Consider the following 22,362-nt stretch of genomic DNA (forward strand, 5'->3'; position numbering starts at 1 on the left):
CATGTATGCTACTCAAACACTATGTCATTGATCTATGACACAAACTTATTATCTTTGAAAATCATAAAATTAGAAAATATATTTAAAATTTTTACCAAAAATGATATGTTGGCATATTATAGATTTATTATTTAGTATAAAATTATAGTAATTAGCGTGCCATTTTTTAATTTACTGGAGACAGTTGTTTACTGATTCATGTCTTAAAATAATAGGAAATATCTTACTGTAGACTAAATTTTCGATCTTTTTTAATTTTTGAGACTATAATTTAATTATAATATTTCTCACTTCCTTTCTCCAAAATATCCCATAAACCCCTCTTTACATTTCTTCAAATTCATGACCACCTTTATCACTAATTGTTTTTTAATGCATATGTGTATACATATATACATGTGGACTAACTTTATAAGGGTATTTGCATAGCAAATGTTTGAGAGGAAAAACTACTGTGTCTCTCACTTCAGATAAAAAAAATAGTCTTGAAGAATATTACATGACACTGAAGACTGTAGAATGTAGGTCTTCTACCACAAGAGTCTTGTCATTTAATGCTGCTCACTGAGAATAAATGTATCAATTTTTTAAAATTATCACATTGTGAGTAGTAATCTCCAGTTACTTATGTCTGAAGGTACTTATTCTCTAATTTTTACACAATCTCTAAGTGTGACATTTGCAATAATGCTAAATTTCTCAGACTTAGGATTCCCTTGTCTTTTGCAAGGATGAATAAATTAGTGGTAGGCCATATTACTAGAATGAAAGTAGAGAAACTGAGGAATATATAAGTAAATATATATTATATACATTTTATATACTAATATAATAGTGTTTATATTTAAAACATAATAATTTTTTTTATTGAGACAGGGTTTTATAGCCACCAGCCTGGCCTCAAACTCTCTTTGTAGCCCAAGAATAATCAATCCCTCTTCCTCTACCTCTCAAATACTGTGATGACAGGTATGTGCCCCTCTGTTCAATTTCTAAATTATTATTTATATTTCAGTGCTGTATTTTTAAATACATTTAATATTCTTATTTTATCTCAGAATACTCCTCCCTGAGGAATACCTTCCACAGTACTACAAGGTTCGATAAAAGGAGCTCAGGGGAAAAGAGCAATCAATAGAGTATAGTCAGCTATGACACCTGCAAACCAAAGCAATGACCATCACAGTGGGTTGTTTCTAAGAGTGTAATAATAACATGAATATCTTATTGGAAATTGACATCTAATTAATTTAATTTAATGAATACTTAATGGGAAGCAAATGGCGACCAGTACTGTAAATCTAGACAACTGCCTCTGTCTTGTGAGGTCTTAGATTAAAGAAGAACTTACTATTGTGACTTTCTTTAACCAATTGAATTCCTAACTACATTCTAAATGCTTCAGCGATAAAATCCCAACAATACATCTGCCTAAAGAAAGCATGAGCAATGAAAACACATGTTAACATGCAATCATGGATGGGTGGAGTTGAAGATTTACTGTGTCCACCCAGCTCCTGCAGCCGCTCAGACCCAAGTAAACACACAGAGACTTCTATTACTTACAAACAGTATGGCCATGGCAGAATTCTTGCTATCTAGTTCTTACATCTTAAATTAACCCATTTCTATTAATATATATGTTGCCAACTGACTTGTGGCTTACTGGGACTTTTACATCTTCCTGTCTGGCGACTCATGACTCAGCTTTCCTGTTCCCAGCATTCTCTTTTCTGTTTATCCCACCTATACTATACTTCCTGTCTGGCCACTGGCCAATCAACATTTTATTTATCAATCAATCAGAGTAACACGTTCACAGCATACAGAAAGACATCCCCAACAATGGGGAAATCTCATTGGGTACCACCACTTTATGATAAGGTGCAGGTTATTAGTTAATGGCAGCTGAAAGAAGAAGAACTAGTTTTTCCTACTGAAAAGGCTAATTGGCTATCTATTACCAATAGAAAATTTTCTGTAGTGGCTAGCCCACTATAGAAAAATGGATATGTATCTTCATACTTCAGTTACTAATTTATGTTACCAATCTTCAGAAACACATACTTAGTGTAAATATTATAGCTAGGAGGTTTTTGTGGTTAGAAATAAAATGGGCCCAAAACAGAGTGGGACTATTATGAGGTATAGCTTTGTTGGAGTTGGTTTGATCTTGTTGAAGGAAGACTATCATTGTGGAATCAGGCTTTGAGGTCTCATATATGCTCAAAATGCCACCCATTACCACAAACTACTTCTTGTTGCCTGCATATCAAAATGTAGACAGCATTATGTCAGTGCATATGCTGTCATGACCCACCAAGATGATAATGGACTGAACATTGGAAAATGTATGCCACCCAATTAAATATTTTTCCCTTATAAGAGTTGCCATAGTCATGGTGTCTCTTCACAGCAATCAACATCCTAAGACAGAAGTTGATAATAGGGATTGGGATATTGGTCTAAAAGGGTCTGACCATATTTTTGTTTGGAGGACCTTGGACTTTGGTATTTTGGATTAGGAAAGCAGTGGAATACTTTAAATAATGCTTAATGGGCTATACTAGTATGAACATTGTAGTTAGAGTTTTCCTGCCTGGCCCACAGTCAGGACAAATCTCTCTTACCCACCAGTCCCACAGTCGCTCAGACCCAACCAAGAAAGCACACAGAAACTTATATAGCTTATAAACTGTATGGTCGTGGCAGGCTGCTTGTTATCTACCTTTTCTATCTTAAATTAACCCATTTCTGTTAATCTATACTTTGCCACATGGCGTGTGGCTTACCAGTGTTTTTACATGTTGCTTCTCATGGCGGCGGCTGGCGGTGTCTCTCTCCAGTCTTCTACTTCCCAGAATTCTCTTCTCTCTTGTCCCGCCTATACTTCCTGCCTAGCCACTGGCCAAACAGCATTTTATTTGTACAGAGCGATATCCACAGCAGAACATGAAACACAGTGGTCCTGATTATGATTTGACTGTGGGTGGTTGGTCCAGGAGGTTTCAAAGAAGAAAAATATTAATATGTATCCTAGGGATTGTTTGGGGGATATTTTGGTGAAGAATGTTGCTGCCGTTTGCCTTTGTCCAAAGTGTCTGCCTGAGGATAAAGTGAAGGGTTTTGTATTAATTTTGTTGGCAGAGGAAATCTCATAAGAGCCTAGTACAAACTTTCCCCTGTTGTTATTAGTGTTAACTCTAATGAAGATATATAAAGAAAATGAACAAGGAAAAATACAACATGTAAATTTTGAGGAGAAAAGAAAGCAACTGGAGATGGAATAGTGCTATGCCCTAAGGCTTGGAAACTGTTGGAAATATGTGATCTGTTTTTTGATTTTGATTTTATAGGAGATAACAGTTAAGATATTACATGACTTTCAGAAGAGACTTTGAACTTTTGACTTTAAATCATTGTTGACACTATGATAGACTATGAGGGATTTGAAGTTGGCCTAAATGCATTTTATGTTACATTATGGCTATAAGTATTTGGGGAATAAGAAGTGGAATGAGTTGATTTGAAAGAAAATGGCCCCCAAACAGTGTGGCACTGTTAGGAGACGTGGCCTTGTTGAAGTAGATATGATCTTCTTGAAGGAAGTATGTCACTGTGGAGGTGGGATTTGAGGACTAATATATACTCGAGATACTGCCCAGGTTACAGATAACTTCCTATAGCCTACATATCAGGATACAGCCAGTACCATGTTTGCCTGCCTGTGCCATTCCCCACCATGAAAAAATGGACTGAACCTCTGAAAATGTAAGCCACCCCAATTAAATATTTTATTTTATAAGAGTTGCCATGGTCATGGTGTTTCTTCATAACAACAGAAACCCTAACTATGTCTAAGTGTAGGCAGACATGGTGATGGAGAGGAGAGTTAGACATTTTAATCAAGCAATGGGAAGTAAACTGACACACCAGGCAGAAATTTCAGCATAGGAGGCCTCAGAGCCAGCCCCACAGTGACATACTTCTTCCAACAAGGCAACATGTACTTCAACAGGGCCACAGCTCCCAATAGTGCCACTGCCTATGAGCTTATGGGGGTTGATTACAATTCACACTACCACATTTCACTCCCTGTTCTCTATAAGCTTTTAACCACATCATAGTGCAAAATGCATCTGGTCCAACATCAAAGACCCAATACTCTATCACTGTGTCAACAGTGTTTTAAAGTACAAAGTTCAAAGTCTCTTCTAAGAATCATGCAATACCTTAACTGTAATTTCTTATAAAACCTAAATAAGTAAACAGACCATATCCTTCCAATATATAGGGGCACAGGATATACATCACCATCCCAAAATGTAGGGAAGGGAGCATAGCAAGGAAACACAGGACTAAAATGCAAGACTGAAAGCCAGCTGGGTAGACTTGAAATTACATCTCCATGTCTGATGTCAAAGCCATCTTCAGATCTTCAACTCCTTTTGCGTTTTTTGGGTTGAAATATCTTTCTCTTCAACTGTTCCCACTCCCTCTTAGCAGCTTTCCTTGGCAGGTATCTCATGGTTCTGGCAGTTCCAACATCTTGGAGTCCCCATGGCTTCTCCTTTTATAGCTTCACACAATGGCCATTGTGTGCTTCTATTCAGGGACATGCCTGACACATGCCTGGCCTCAGCAGCTTTTCTTAGTCTCAGAAGAATGTTCCATAATCTCTTTCTTCTATCCTTGACACTAAAGCCAGAACCACATAGCTGAAACAAGTTCTGCTGCTTCTGGGGCAGGAACATGGCCCCACCATTCAAAAACATGTTCAAAAGCTTTCTGTTTTCCATGATTTCCTTCACTGCCTAGGCAAGTGTGTCCTGGAACTTGTTCTGTAGACCAGGCTAGCCTCAAGCTCAGACATCTATCAGCCACTGTCTTCCAGTTCTGGAATTAAAGGCATGCACCAATATACCCAGCTCTAAGCTTTTCTTTAATTCCTTTTTACAAGTTGAAATCTTATGTGAGTAGGATCTTGGCATGAATTCACTACTCTGTTTATTTCATGTCTTAACCTGTTTATCTCCTTGAACACAGGGCATAGCTCCATTCCATTTCCTGGTGCTCAGAATTTACATGTTATATTTTACCTTGCTCCTTTTCAGTATAAATCTTCACTAGAGTTAACACTAATAACCACAGGAAAAGCATCTATACTAGGTTATTTAGTGATTTCCTCTGCCAGTGGAATTATCCAAAGCTCTTCACTTTAGCCTCAGGCAGACTTTTTGGACAAGGGCAAAAAAAAGCCACATTCTACACCAAATTATCATAAGAACATTATTTAGGTCACATATTATTATCCTTCTCCTCTGAAACATCTTGAAACAGGCACTCAGATTTTAAATGAAACTCAGAACTACTGTCTTCCATGTACCTACTAGAGTGGCCCAATAAACAGCCCTTAAAGCATTCAACTTTTCTGATCCACAGTCCCAAAGTCAATATTCCATCAAACAAAAGCCTTGTTAGGTCTATCCCAATACTGCAGTCATTGGTACCAACTTCTGTTTTCATTAGCATTCCTATTGCTGTGAAGAAACACCTTGACCCCAACAACTCCTAGAAAGGAAAATATTTAATTTAGTGGCTTCCTGTTCACAAGTTCAGTTCATTACCATCATGATGGCTCATGGAGGCCTGTAGGCAGACATGGCATTGGAGAAGTAAATGAGAATTCTAAATCTTCCACTGGCAACACAGGGTATAGGAGACCTCAAAACCTGCCCCCCCCCCACTTCCTCTTACAAAGATACGCATAATTCAACTAGGCCACACCTTTCAAGTAGTGCCACTCCCAGTGAGATTATGAGGGCCCATTACATTCAAGCAAAGGACAAAGTCAAGGAATGCCACAAAGTCATACCACACACACACACAGACACACACACACACACACACACACACACACACACACACACACACACAAAAAAGAGAGAGAAAAAGAAAAAAGCCTCACACAACAGATTTATTAGGAGGGGAAAACATAGGAAGGTGACTGTCTCTTTAAAAAGCTAAAAAGACTTGAGCAGGAGGTAGGCTTTATATAGGGTTTGTTAGTGAATTGGATTTCTCTAGAGGCCTGGGACTGAAAGAATTATGTGACCCTATAGTGGGTCAAGCTCAGGAATGGGTGGGGTTATGTAACCTGAAGTTGGGCTTCTTTTTTCCTATAGAGTGCATCTTGGCCATTCTCCTACATCAAAGAGCTGGCAATGGGTGTTATGGTCATTAGAAAAGTCAGGGGTGCATGGCCTACCTGCTCACACCTCAAGGGGTTTGCACTTAGGTTTTAAAAGGTAGCATAGTTTTTATTATTTTCCTTCTATATTTCCCTTATCATTTTTTACTGTGGAATGTTTCTGGTCAAATTAGGTTATTTGTTTGTTTGTTTTGTTTTTCAGAATCTTCCAGAGTGACCTAATTTTTAAGAGGTTTTAAGAAAACAATACTGTTGTAATTTATTTATTGTTGTTCCGAAAATTGATTAATATTTCTAGTATTCTCATTCATCTGCTTGTGGTTCTGTTGACAAAGAAACTGTTTCTTTTAGAAAGACCTTCTGCCATGATTAGAGAGTCCTGCTGTGATGTTTAAAATGTATGTGATTCTGCAATATTTGTGAAAATAATCACTGTTTACATGCAGTAATGGTGTTAATGAAACTAGGTCATTGTTTATAAACAAATATTTAGCCCCATTAGCAGAAAAGATATTCACCATTGAAATAATTTGCTATTTTTCCTTGCCTGAGATTCTTTTTGTTATTTGCTGTATATATTCATTTCATATCTAATAATATAGTTTAGTGTTTTATTTTTATTTGTGTGTGTGTGTGTGTGTGTGTGTGTTCATATGTGTGTGCAGACTAAATGTGTGGGTGCCAGAGTGGGTGTCAGATCTTTTGGAGCTAGAGTAACAGGTCTTTGTGACTTGCCAAATGTGGTGCTTGGAATTGAATATGGGTCTTCTGAAAGAGAAGAATATACTCTAAAACACTGAACATTCTTTCTATCCTTTAGATTAATATTTATAAATGTGAATAACATACTCTCTTAGTGAGAAATTTATGGTAATGCTTAATAAAATTTCATGAACATCAGAATAATAAATAAATGTTATACACATGTTATATTTATGCCTTACTTTTTATTATTTATAAACTTAATTATAACTATTACTATAAAATAATTTTAATAGGTTGACTGAAATTTATTTTTTTAAATGATAAGGTATTTTAAAGTACGCATTTATTTATTTTACAAGAACAGTAAGACACTGTGAACCAAATATGGTATTGAACTTTTTTAAACATATTTCCTTTTCTGTAAAATAAAGATATTATTATAAATATAAACATGTGGTTTTATGTTGACTAAACAGTCTTTCTAAGTGCACATGGCAGAAATTACAAAATAAAAATTAGAATACATGGTATTGTTCATTATTGCAGAATTTATATATTTTACTAATCTCAATAACTGTAAATAGTGTCATTTTTTATTTTTCATGGAACTGCTATGTGGCTCAGTGGTAAAAAAAAAAAAAAATGTTTGCTGCCTTCCAAAGGAACCTTGTTAAGCTCCTAGCATCCATGTTTCGTTGCACAAAACAGTCTGAATTCTAGCTCTAGAGGATCCAATGCCTTCTTTGGGCCTTCACAGACATTCACACATGGTACTTGTGAAAGATCGTACAGACACATGCATATAAGGAAAAAAAATACATGAGTACATTTTAAAATATTTCACAACTTTAGATAAGAATTTTGTAGTATTTTTTGATCAATGTCTCTATATTGGTCAAGAAGTGACAGAAATAAATATATATGTCATCCTAAAACTTAAGAGTGTTGTCAGTTAGAGATGGAGTTAAAACCATATCTGAGTGAGTGGAGATTTCCTTCATGTTATAGAGAATGGAGAATGGGAATTATGATCATTTTTTACTGAGCAATATGTTGTCTTTTTGCTTAAAAGCATACTATTTTATCTCTTTTAAAATAGAGAATTTTGTGATTATATGTATATAGTCATTAGTTCTTTTCATGTATCATCTAGGGCTTTGACTAATCCATATATATATGTATATAGTGCTAACACCATCTTTTTTTAAAGGCTACAGTTTCTTCGGTTTTCCACTTCTGATATATCATCCAGAGCAGTATAGTTTTGTTACAATAGACATTAGGTCCTTTAATTGCTGTGTGGAGGAGTTTTCCTCATGGAAACAGGGAATGATTGAATCAAATTTGACAAGGGAGAAGTCAAGAGGCCCCCCCAAGGCATTTCCTAATGTAATGGCCAAGGGCTACCTTACATGTCCCTTACGGATCTGCATTCATTGGTCCAATGTTGCCCTTTGATGCACCTTTTGCATATTTGAGAAGGCAGGGTCATTCTGATTGGATTATTCTAGAAAAGCAAACAACAACAAAAACACTGTTTCTAGGAATGCCGTGCTTACTGTCCCTTTTCAAGTTACCTTGGTTACTGTAATTAAAACATCTGACATTTTGATTTTTCTTCAAGCATACAACTGCCCAGGAAAAGTTGACAAAGGACCAGCCATCTGAATGGTGGACATGGAGAATGTGTGAAAACAACACCCAAGATCTGCAGAAAATGAAAGCACAGACCATCCTGAATACGGAGTTGGCCAGTGGTGAGGGGCTAACTCCAGCAGCTTAAAAAAACGGGAGTCAAATATTGGGGTGAGAACCTGAGAGATCAGAGAACAGGGAGCAACGGCCAGTTGCTTCCTGTCTCTCCTGTTCCTCTGTTGCAAAGGGCCAAGATCCTCTCTGCCCCACTCTACCACTTCATGTCTCCTCTCTACAATCCTACAAAACTCTATGATCAGCTAGTGGCTAGCTCTGCCCTCTGACTCCAAGCAAGCTTTAATTGTCAGAACACAATCAAACGATCACACAGTACTGAATTTTCTGCCACTCAAATTTGTTTTATCTTCATGACTGCTATGCTAAAACAATAGACAAATTAAGTTTGGAATCAGTACTTACCAAGTTTCCAATTCTGCTGTGATTAGTGTGTTCACACTTGTGAAATGTCCATTTTGCAGGCCTGTTAAAGACCTTCTTGGTGGTGCTTCTCTCCTTTTTCTTGTTTTGCTTGTTTGGTTTTGGTTTTGGTTTTTCGAGACAGGGTTTCTCTGTGTAGCTTTGCACCTTTTTCCTGGAACTCACTTTGTAGCCCAGGCTGGCCTTGAACTCACAGAGATCCGCCTGCCTCTGCCTCCCGAGTGCTGGGATTAATGGCGTGCGCCACCACCACCTGGCTCTCTCCTTTATCTTACCTATGCATGCCAAGAAAAGTAATACTATATGTCTGAGGTTATTATTTAATTTAGGTACTCTTCTACATTTACATTTCTGAAATTGTCTCTTTTGTGTGTGTGTGTTTATGAGGAAGCCCAGCAACCACATTCTTTTCTTCTGTAACCCATCCCCAAATCCCATTTAATTTCTGTGTTTCCTTTTCTCCCATCCTTTAACTGAACTGAGGAAATTCAGCTGCATGTAATCTACTTTACATTTTAGAGTCCTTCCCCCTGCCCAAGTACCAGTGTTCTTAATGGTTTCTTTAGCTATGCTTCACATCTTAAATAATATAGTATCCTTTGATATCTTTTCATAAACTTATTTTCTATAATAAATGTTTAGTAAACACACACATACACACACATACACACACAGAGTAATTTTTCTGTAATGAAATCGATTCATGATTATGAATAAATTGTGTAACTTATGGTACTTGTACACTTATAAGCAAGGCAGGTGCTTTAGATTGAGTGTATCTCTTGAGTTACTGTCCTGAGGACTCTGTTCTTAGTATGCCAGTGTTGTATGATGCATATTAGGTAATGAGGGGCACTTCCCACAGAAGAGATTAATGTGGCTTTCATGGTACAATGTTAAGTCCCACAAGTCCAGAATATTTGTTGTAAAATGGTCCCACGATTTTTCTGGTTTGCATTATTGACAAGTGTTTGCTTTTCCATGGCCTTCTCATTTCAATGCCTTCTTCCATGTCATGACACTAAAAATGATATTTTCACCAGGTGTCAAAAACATGGGTGCTTGATTATGAACATTTAAAAATTTGTTTTTGATATTATAATTACCTCATAGACCAAATAAATTAAAAATATTTATGAATATTATACTTTAACATATATGTATTATATGCTGAATACATTAATATACCACTTGTCTACAATAATTGAAATATATTTATTAATATAATAAATAATATGAAAATAATTAAAAGAAGACTTTAAGAAGTGAGTGAAAAAATTGGGTATTATTGTTATGGTGAACTAAAAAAGTATTTAATTCACATTTGTTTAGTGATAATATGCTTAAAATAACAAGTGTTAAATTGAATAAATTAACAAAGAGCAAATTATGTCTAGGATAAGAAATATAAAACAGACTTAACCCCTTATATTAATAACATAATGATATTGCATGTAGACGTAGTGACTGAAAGCAAACCTAATAGAAATTAAAATAAAGAAAATATATTTTACATGTTAAATTACTATGCATGTTCCAATTTGTTGAAAAAGTATGCTTTCAATTGTTACAGAGAATATTCAATAGACTGCAGTATAAAAGCTCATTTGTAAAAAAGGATATGGATCACAAAAGGCTGACAAAACTATTTCTATTTTATACAAGACAACCTATGTAGAAAGTGATTATTTGCAATTATATGGAGGTCTCTTTCAAAGATCCTTTCTTGAAAACTTCTGAACGAAATAAAAAGAAAGAGGTTTCTTTGACAGTAGATAAAATAGTCATTGTGAGAGACATGCATATTTTCTTTGAAGGCTTTTTTCTTCTGCCATGATGATCAGACAAGTGTTTTACATAATAACTTGGAGAAAGATTTACAGAAAGTAATTACATTTTTGAACAGTATTAAACTCTGTGGCTATTGATATAAAAGGCTACTTTGAATTTTAAATATAGAAATCTTGCAGGTACACATACTCTAATTACAGGGATTTCTTTCTTTGTTTCTGATATAGGAAACATGCAAATGTAAAGCTTTTCTCTCAAACTATTTAGGGAGCAGGAAAACTAATATTTATTTATGAATATTGAACTTTGAATGAAAAAAATAAGAAATGAGTATTTTTCATATTTTAATAAATGTGTTCATCATTTAGTAATAGAGCTTTAATTTTTATCACATTTAGAGATTATATTATTTTATTTATTTATTTTTTAAACCAACAAATGAAATTCATTGCACATTTATAGCCAAGTTATAAATGCCAATTAAGAATTTCCAGGTATCTCTTTGGAGTCATCCATATGAGTGAAAATGGATTGTAAATGCAGTGCAAAGCAATAATATTGCAGGAGAGTTTCTACAGGTACCACAAAGCCATTTTGAAGACAAGTAGCACTGCTTTTAGCTTTCATATTGTATATACATACTTCTGTTTTTAATATTTACTATAATATTTACTGATAGTTTTCAATATTTTAAGAAGACTATGAAACTAGAGGCCAAAAATATTTTAAGTGATCAATTCGCATATAGCTATTTCCTCCATATTCACTGATGATTCCCCACTGTGATCCCATTTGACTTATTTTAGCCGTGACCTTCTTTCCTTGCTGTCCTTGTTACCATTTTCTAACTGCCTCACCTCCAGATACTTTTAAAGTACTTAACATCCTTTTTTATTAAAAGGGAAATGAAATATAAACCTTAGATTCCTGATATATCCATCCAGTATGAAATACATTGTTCTCTACTTCATGGATTGTCATTCACTTGTACTAGGATTCAATCCATTTCCATACATACCCTGATAATTTGCACTTTCTTTTTCTTTTTTTCTCTATTGTTTATTGTATTTTTTAAATTTATACTTTAATTTTACAAATCAGCCACAGATTCCCCTGTCCTCCCTCTCCCCAGCCACCCACCCATTCCCATCTGTTCCAGGGCAAAGACTCCCCTGGGGATTTAGCTCAACTTGGTAGATTCAGTCCAGTCACCTCCTTCCAGGCTGAGCAAAGTGTCCTTGCATAAGCCCCAGGTCCCAAACAGACAGCTCATGCACTAAGGAAGGGTCTGGTTCCCACTGCCTGGGTGCCTCGAAAACAGTTCAAGCTAATCACTTATCCAGAGGGCCTGGTCCAGTTGGGGGTTCCTCAGCTATTGGTTGATAGTCCATGTGTTTCCACTAGTTTGGCTATTTGTCCCTATGCTTTTTCCAATCTTGGTCTCAACAATTCTCCATCATACAATCCCTCCTCTTTCTCACCTGGAGCTCCACCTGGGCCTGGGCCATGGATCTCTGCATCCACTTCCATCAGTCATTGGATGAGGGTTCTACCATGACAGTTAGGGTATTTGGCCATCCGGATCACCAGAGTAGGTCAGTTTGGGCTTTCTCTTGACCATTGCCAGTATTCTATTGTGGAGATATCTTTGTGGATTTCTGGGGACCTCTCTAGCACTTTGCTTGTTCCTATTCCCATGGGAGTCTTCATTTATCATGGTCTGTTATTCCTTGTTCTCCCTCTCTATTCTTGATCCAGTTGGGATCCCCTAAGATCTTTTTCCCTTGATCCTTGCCCTTCCTGTTATTTATTTATTTATTTTATTTTACACCCCCTCTAGTTCAGTTATAATCCCTGACTTTGTTTGGGTTTCTATTGCTGTGGAGAGACACCATGACCACAACAACTATTATAAAGGAAAACATTTAATTGGGTGGCTTGGTTTTTCAGAGGTTCTGTCCATTATCATCATGGCTGGGCATGGCAGTATGCAGGCTGACACAGTGCTACAGAAAAAGTTTAGAGTGTAAAAGGAGCTACATCTTTATTCTGCACACAATGGGAAGTAGTCTGAGACACTGGGCATGCCTTGAGCATATATGAGACTTCACTTTCTCAAACAAGGTGACAACTACTCTAACAAAGCCTTAACTACTAACAGTAAAATTCCCTATAAGCTTATGGGGGCCAATTATATTCAAACTACCATATTCCTCTCTCTGGCCCCATAGCTTGTAACAATATCATAAGCAAAATGCGTTTAGTACAATTTCCCATCGTCTACCACATTCTTAACAAAGTTGAAAACTTTTAAGTTCAAAGTCTTCTCTGAGATTCTTTCAATATTTTAACTTTAATACCCTATAAAATAAAATAAATATCATATAAATCCAACATATAATGTCACCAGATATACATTACCATTCCAAAATGTATGAAAGGAGCATGGTGAGGAAATATTTGACCAAAGCAAGACTGAACACCAGCTGGGAGAACTCCAAACTCTGCATCTCTATGTGTGATGTCAAAAATGCTCTAAAGACTTCCAACTCCTTTCATCTTTGTTGACTGCAACTTCTTTCTCTTGGTCTGGTTCCACTCCCTGTTATCAGCATCCCTTGACAGTTATGCCACAACTCTAGCATTTTTGACATCTTGGGGTCTCCAACATAATCCAAGTTTCAACCTCATAGCTTCCCACAATAGTCTCTCTAGGCCCCCATTCAGGGACACCCCTACCATATGCCTGGACTCAGCAGCTTTCCTTAGTCACAGAGGCAAATGCCATAGCCCCTTTCTTTTATCCTTGAATCCAGAACCACTTCTCCAAAGCTGTGAACTTCTGATTACTGGGGCTAGAACATGAAAGCCTCCTCGTTTAATTGCATCTTTACCAACTTTCTGTTTTGGATGGTTTCCTTCACTGCCAAAGCTTGGCTGTCTGCAACTGTAGACCAGACTGGCCTCAAACTCTGAGATCTGCCAGCCTCTGCCTTACTAGGGCCAGGATTAAAGGCATGCACTGCCACATCCTGCTTTAAGTTTTCCTTCCATTTCTTTTCACAAGTGGGAAATTTAACTGGGCAGGATCTTGCCCTCAAGCCACCACTCCCCTTTTTTCCATTTCTTAATCTGTTTATCTCCTTGTACAAAGAACATAGATCTGTTCGACTTTGTGTGCTCCTTTTCTCCTCAAATATTTTTCCTTGCTCAGCTTGCTCCCTTTCATTATATATCTTCATTAGAGTTACCACTAGTAACCACAAAACAGAGTCTATACCAGGCTGTTCAGTGATTTGCTCTGCCAACAGAATTAATTCAAATGTCCTCACTTTAGCTTCAGGTAGACTCTTTAGACAAGGGCAAAAAGCAGTCACATTCTTCTTCAAAATATCACAAGAACGAACTCTAGGATGCATATTAGTGTTCTTCTCTCCTGAAAACTCCTAAAGCACTTCCCCCTCCCCAGCAGTTAAGCAAATAACACCCAGCAGCACTGTCTCCTGTGCTTCTACCAGGGTGACCCATTAAGCAGCACTTATAGCTGTCAAATACTTTTCTATCCCACAGTCTCCTGGTCCGTATTCCTCAAACAAAAGCATGGGCTGGCCTATCACAATAATACCCCAATCCAAGGTACCAACTTCTGTCTTAGTTAGGGTTTCTACTGCTGTGAAGAGACACTATGATCACTTCAGCTCTGATGAAGCTAGATATTTAGTTGGTTGCCTTATAGATTCAGAGGTTCAGTACATTATCATCATGGTGGGACATGTTGGCATACAGATAGTCATGGTGCTGGAGAAGGATCTGAGTGAGGAGAAGGAACTGTACCCTTGTCCTACAGGCATCTGGAAGTGGTCTGGGCATGGCTTGAGCATAGATGAGACCTCAAACCCCACCCCTACAGTGACACACTTCCTCCAATAAGGCCACACCTAGTCCAACAAATATAAAGGTCCTAAAAGCAGCCTATTAGCTAATGAGGGATAATTACATTCAAACTAGCACAATACAGAAATTGTGTTGTACATGTATCACATGGGGCTGGGCACCATGTTGTCTCTTGTTGTCTATATTTTGATCATTTGTGTTTTTCTGTAATGCTATCTTGCAAGACACTTCTTTGATGATGGGTAGGATTTACACTTATCTGTGAATAAAAGCATAAATATCCAAAATATTGATAGGAATCATATTGGTTTAATAAAGTGGTGGCTGTAGTTTACCTCCTGCCAAGATCCATGACTTCATTAGCCCTGGATAGTTGGTGAGGATTTCAGTAACTGGCATGGTTTCCCTCTTGTGTAACAGAACTTAGTTCTAGAGAACTAATGATTATCACCAAAGTATTGTATCCTTAAAGTTACCATGCCATGCTGTTTGATGTTTTATTTCATAAACAACTGTATTAATCAGTTTTCTCTAAGTGAAGTGTGTGTGCGTGTGTGTGTGTGTGTGTGTGTGTGTGTGTGTGTGTGTAATATAAGGAATGTATTATAGTGACTTATTAGCTGTGGTCTGAAAATGCATGTTTTCCAATGGAAAATGCAGTAGTTGTTCACTTCATGAGATTTGATAATGTAGAAGTCCCAACCTGACATTGGAGTCCCAGGACAGTCCTAGAAAGCTGCCATGTTTTCAGTCTCATTGGTATTCTGAATATGTTCTACCACCAGTGAAGGAATGCCTCAGCAACAGGGTAGTTGGACTTGCAAGAGAGATTGAGATGAGCAGGCAAAAAGCAAAAGCTTCCTTATTTCCTTTCAGGTGGCCTTGCCCCAGAGGGTTTGGATCAGATTTAGGTATTCCCACCTCAAATGATCAAATCAAGAAAATCTTTTACAGTAATTCCAAGCATCAGCTTGGGATTTAGTTGATCCTTATGTAGTTGGTAACCAAGAGAGGCCATTACAGCATCATGGCTGGACAGACTATTGGTTACTTCCTTCTTGTAGAAACTTACATAGCTCCTTGTGATACTATGAAAGCTATTCCTCAGGGATTTTAAATGCCTAATACTGAGGTTTTAGTTAGATAGTGTATGGTTCTTTGAAGAAGCATTTCTATCCCATATGGTAAAATTGTATTTAAATTATATCTATATCTATCTATCTATATCTATATCTATATCTACATGCATATATATATATACATATACATACATATATATATATAAAGGAATAAAGTGAATTTGAGAGACAGCAAGAGTGGTGAATGGGAACAATTAAAAGAAAGAAAGAGAAGGGGAAATCAATACAATTATATTTAATTTAAAATCTTTATAAATATTTTAAAATAAAAAATATGCTACTTGATTATTTAGGGCACCAGGATATACTCTTCTTATAAATGGATGCACATATTTTAGGTTTTTAACAATCTCAATAGAATATTCTACATGGATTACTAATATAAAGAGTAACAGTTCTTCACAGAGCTGCTGATACAGCTAGAGAAAATTGCACATTTATTGTCAATAATTTACACATATATTAGTCACTACAAAAATCTCAAGAAATCTATTCGCACTGTCCAGACAACCTGCTGCCCTTCATTTAGCTGTGGAATTCCCTGACTCTCTTTATCGATTTGTGTAGATAACTTTTTTCACTCCGACTCCCAGCATATTTTAATTTCTTCCTATACATAGTGAAAAACACTGCTGTTTTTTTTAAATTTGTAATCTATCTACAAAAACAGGTATTATACAAATACTGATTTCAGATATAACAATAGGATTCTACAGAATTTGAGACACAAATATATGAAGTTCTTTACATTGCATTCTCACTAACTTCTTCATATACCCCTAATTCAAGTCAAAATATTTCATGAAATTTTTACTTATCTAACTGAACATTTGCAAGTGTAATGTGAGTTTTGTCTACAGATCTCTCATGATATATCACATTTGTTTTAGTAAAAGAGAAAAGTCATAAAAACATTTAAAATCTGTATATAGTTCTGTAGATGTAACCATCTTGTTAAATAAGAAACACAGAGCCAAATATAGAGTTAAAAGCCAAGAGGTCAGAGCAATAGCTGAGAGCTGAAAACCTTGCCCTTCACTGTTGCTGCTGTCTTTCCTTTCTGCAAGATACCTACTTCCTGTGTCATGTCTTTTATATAGACTTTCTGTACTGCCTTCTCATTTGTTGTAAACCCAGCCACATGACCTCCTCAGCACTGCCTGTCTGTATAGACCTCAGGGTCTCCTATGGTTGGTATTGAGATTAAAGGCGTGTGTCTCCATGCTGGCTGTATCCTTGAACACACAGAGATCCTGCCTAGCTCTGCCTCCCAAGTGCTGGGATTAAAGGCGTGCACCACCGTTTGCTCTGACCCCAAGGCAACATTATTAATATACAAATAAAATCACATTTCAGTACAAATAAAATATCACCATATATTTCACAAGATATATAGGCATGATCTAATTTAAATTACTTCTCTGAATATAGAGAGCCAGTTTCCTTTAAGAGTGTATCTCTTATAGGGTGATCACACTCCAATGTATGGCCCCACACCTGTGTCTGTATGAGTACAACTGACTAAACTCAGTGAAATGTGAAGTAAAATCAACAAAAAAAGATGGCATTACTTTTAGAGGGATATGTGGGAAATGCATTGTGAATAAATTGGAGAGAAGGAATAGGGCCTCAATATGTTCAAACTACATTGCAAGCTTACATGGATTTCTCAAGAAATATTTTATAAGGTTATATTAAAAGAAAAATAAACTAAGCACTTGATTAAACATAGGAAATGACCAGGGCTATTGTGATGTTTTGTTTTGTTGGTGAATACCTATATAACAACTACCTTTTTATTTCTGATCTCCTTACTCTGGCACAGGGACACACTTCCAAATTTCTTCAACTATGTTTTCAGCTTCTCCTAAAACGTTGCCCCGCTGCATTTAGTACAGGCAGGTCCAGTCCCCTCCTTCCAGGCTGAGCAAAGTGTCCCTGTGTAAGCCCAAGGTTCCAAACAACCAGCTCATGCACTAAAGACAGGTCTGGGTCCCCAGGGGAGTCTTGGCCCTAGAGAAGATGGGAATGGAGAAGAGGTGCTCGGGGGAACCCATGCCTGATATGTAAAATTAAAACACAAATATAATAAATAAAAAAAAGGAGAAGAAAAACATTGCCCTGCATTACCTTTTTAATCATTGAACAACAGAAAGACTGAGAATAGGTCAGCTTAATCCACTTGTCATTGTGCTTTCTGGTATCCCAATCCTGTTGTTCCAAGATTTCCCATCCAGGTTTTCTGAAGACAAGTCACTAATTAAAGACAACAGGGTTCTTTGTGATATTTTCCATTTAATTAATTTCAGATCTTGAAATTAATTAATGTATTCAACTGGCTAACTACTGAAATTAAAAGCAGAAAATAATTATAAATATTATCAAAATATGCACATTGATACAATAAGAGTAAGTTTTATTCACAAATAGTTATATTACATTGTAAAAAATGGAAGTAATTAAAATCAGTTTCTCTGAAGAGATTGCAACACTTAATGAAAAGAATATGTTTGCATTCTTCTCAAGTTTCCAATTAATTCTACCAGGCATCACTGCCTAAAATTTCAAGAAAATAATCTGAGGAATATAAATTAAGGAAATGAGTTGAGGATTATTGTTTATATATGTATTAATTTTCAGCTTTATTTTTTGTGAATTGACACTAAATATTTGAAAATATTTAGGGAATACAATACAATGTTTGGATTAATGCTTACTTTGTATAGCAATTAATTCTTACTAATTAGTATATCCATAAAGTAACATATTCATCATCTTTTTCCAGATATATTGAAAATCCAGTTTTCTGTTATATTTTGTTGAGTTATATGCTTCTTAACCAGCTATAAAACCTTGATTACTGACTAATTATTGACAGGAAACAAAGTGAGACCAAGTTTACTATTTAAAATATGGGAGAACTTTACATTTCCATTCTCTATTGAATATAATTTATTGAAGACTAGTTTATGAGAGTTTCTGAAAAACAAATGGATATAAATATCAGTTAATAAATACTCTAAGAATATGGAGCTAAAACATGAAAAGTTCTTGAGTTTCTAACTTAATTAATGAACTCCTGAAATAATATCCAAATATCTACTTCCACAGTTTTCTTTGAACTGAATTAAAATGGATACAAGTAAAAGCCCTCACATTTTTTTTTACTTTTTACTTAACTCTTCATCATGCAGTCCTATTATTTTAAATTTATGATCCATATTGCACAGACAAGTAGTCACTATGTTTATGTTTCTACTGAATATTTAATCTAACTTAAATTGATTTTACTTAAAATTACTGTCTTTTTCCCATCAACATTTTTCAAATTTTTTTAATAGTTGCATATGGATAGTGGCTTTTTCACCCTGTACTGGTTTGGAATATTTTTTATATAGTTGTGTCACCATGCTAGGACATTTTTGACACAAGGTCCTACACTGTTGCTTGTTCAGAACTTGCTGTATAACCACTCTGGCCTCATACTCACTGTAATTCTCTTGTATCACCTTCCCAGGAGCTGAGTTTATAAGCATGAACCACCATGCCCATGAGAAAGTTTTTGATTCCTAGAATTGTTGGTGACCACTATAATCAAGTATCACAAATATTTCAATCTTTATGTTTTTGTATCTGCATTATCAAACACAACTATAATCTTGGTTGAAGATAAATTCTTTATTCAAGAAATAGAATTCCAATTCCAGAAAAAGGTCTAGTAAAGGAATATAATGCCAGACAGTTTCATACCCTATCAAGGAATGGGCAGCTGCTTTAGGTTATTTTTGCTATAATGAAACACCATGACCAAAGGCAACTTGGGCTAGAAAGAGTTTATTTCACTTATTATTCCATGTAATAGTTAATTATCAAAAGCAATTAAGGCAGGAACTCAAGCAGTGCAGGAACTGGAGGTAGAAGTTGATACAGAGACCATAGTGCTGCTTACTGGCTTGTATCACACCGCTTGCTTAGTATGCTTTCTTAAATAATCTAGGACCACCTGCCCTGGGATGGCACTATCAACAATAAGCTGAACCCTCTCCCATCAGTCACTAATTAGTACAATTTTCAATAGCTGGATCTTAAGGAAGCATTTACCCAACTGAGGTTCCCTCCTTTCTGAAAACTGTAGCTTGTGTCAAGTTCACATAAAACTAGCCAGGACATTGGCAATGTGATACATTTGAGCTAATGGTACAAATAATATATATTATCTATTATTCCTTTTTGGTATAAAACATACCATGATATTCTAAAATTTCTATATGACCAATACTTAGGAAATCTCACAATCTCTGGACTCACATGGGAACCTACATGGGACTAATCTAGGCCCTCTACACATGTATAATGGTTACATAGTATGGTCTATTTGTGGGAATCTTAAAAATGAGAGTGGATGTTGTCTCTAGGGTATTGGCTAATTTTGGGAAACCTATTTCTCATTCTGGATTGTCTTGCATAGTCTTCGTACAAGGAGAGGAGCTTAGTCCTACCTCAACTTGATATGCCATGCTTGGTTGATACCCATGGGAGGTCTGCCCTTTTCTGAACAGAAGCAAAGGAGGAGTGGCTTTGGGGAGGGAGAGAGGGAAGGTGGAGAAGAGAGAAAGGAAAAAGAAGAGGGAGAGGAAACTACAGAAGGGATGTAAAATAAATGAATGAATTTAATTAAAAAAAAAAAGAAAAGCAATCTAAAAATTGTCAATGCCATACCACTGGTATGTAGCACTTTCCCCTTAGATTTAAGCCTCCCATTGATGAGGTTTGCTTTGTAAGATATAGAATACAAGAGATAGGAGAAACAACTGAGTATTTTAGGACAAGATGTTTAAATGATGTTGAAGCAACAGTATGTTCTAAGGTAAGTGAAACACTTCATCCTTTAGGGACACTACTTAAGACAGGAGTTAAAGAATTCAAGATAACTTCATGGAGTTTCTGAAACTGACAGTATTTACTAGGTCTCTCCAACCCCTGGAGTATGTAAGCAGTAAGTACTCTGAGAGTCACTCTTAGAAAAGTTTAACTGCCTGGTAGAAGCAGAGATGTTTGAGCAAACTAGAAAACTCTCAGACAAGCTGAGTTTCTTAGAAGAAACAAAGACTAGCAGAACTGTGCCCAGGAAAGGAAACCCTCCAATCCATTGATCTGCCTATGAGTTGTGTGGTGTGTATTCTTTTCAACTTCATGACCTGTTACTTTTGGTGGAGTGGACATTGGTTATGCAGCTGTCTTTTCTCATTTTTACCACTGTATTTAGCCTCTCACCTATATCCTGTAAGTAATTCCAAAAGAACTCATTGGTTCACCACACTGGACTTTGATACATTCTGTACTCTGGGTTGTGGTCAGTTCCATATCTGGGACTGAGGAGATGTTTATTCATGTCTTTCTAGGAATAATGTTACACAACAACCACTGTTGGGACACAAAGCAGAATTTTACCTGTAGAATGTTCTCATTTTTGTCACAGCCCTTTCAAAAGCAAATTTGTTCCCTCCATTTCCAAATAAAAGCTAAGTCATGGAATGAGTGAGTTTTTGAGTGTCATAAAATTACTGATAAACTCAACCCACTCTGTTACCAAACATATCAAATTGCCTACTTGAAACCCAACTGTCACTGTGAATGAAGATGATCATTCATTTTGCAGAACTAGCCTGACTCATTAATGTTTGAATAATTTTCCACTACCCAATGGTATACTTACTTATTTTAGTAGCCTACACTTTTATATTGCATTTCTTTATATACTCATCTGGAAATGGAAGCATGTATTCTGTGACATATGTAGATCTCTGAGAATACTGTGAATGGTAGTTCTCTCTACCCATCATATGGATTCCAGCAACAAACTTACATAGAAAGTTTGCTTTGGCAGCAAGCACTCTTAGTATCCTGCCATCTCACTGTGCTTACACTCTCACCATTTTTTATAAATTTAGCAAAACTTTTACCCACCTAGCATATTTTCTAAATCCATATTCTAATAACATCTGCAAATTTCCAAATCACCCTGCTGTATTTTTGTGCCTTAGACATAGGCAGTTATATAACATTTGGAGACATTACTGCAATAAGAAAATAAATGAACAAAAGAAACAATAAAATGCTATAAAATCAAAAAGAAGACAAGTAAAGTAAATATGACAATAAATAAAATAGAGAAAGTATGTTTGTTGAAACAAATATAATCTTGGCAAAGAGTTAACACCACTAGAAAAGTACAAAAATGTTTTTAATTAAAAATGAATAATATGTATTACTTTTAAAGATTAAAACAATATGACATTTTCTTAATAAAGGAGAATATTCTCTGTTGTTGGCTCATATCAAATGTAGATTTGCATAGCCACATTCATTATTGTTAGAATTACTGGGATGTTCTTATATTGTTATTTGCTTAATTTCTATTTATGAATCTTCACAAAAGTATTCTCTAATGTTACTTGGCATCTTTTGACACTTGTTTCACAAAGGCTT

Source organism: Onychomys torridus, chromosome 9 (genome assembly GCF_903995425.1).
Source record: "Onychomys torridus chromosome 9, mOncTor1.1, whole genome shotgun sequence".
In the NCBI taxonomy this organism is placed as follows: domain Eukaryota; kingdom Metazoa; phylum Chordata; class Mammalia; order Rodentia; family Cricetidae; genus Onychomys; species Onychomys torridus.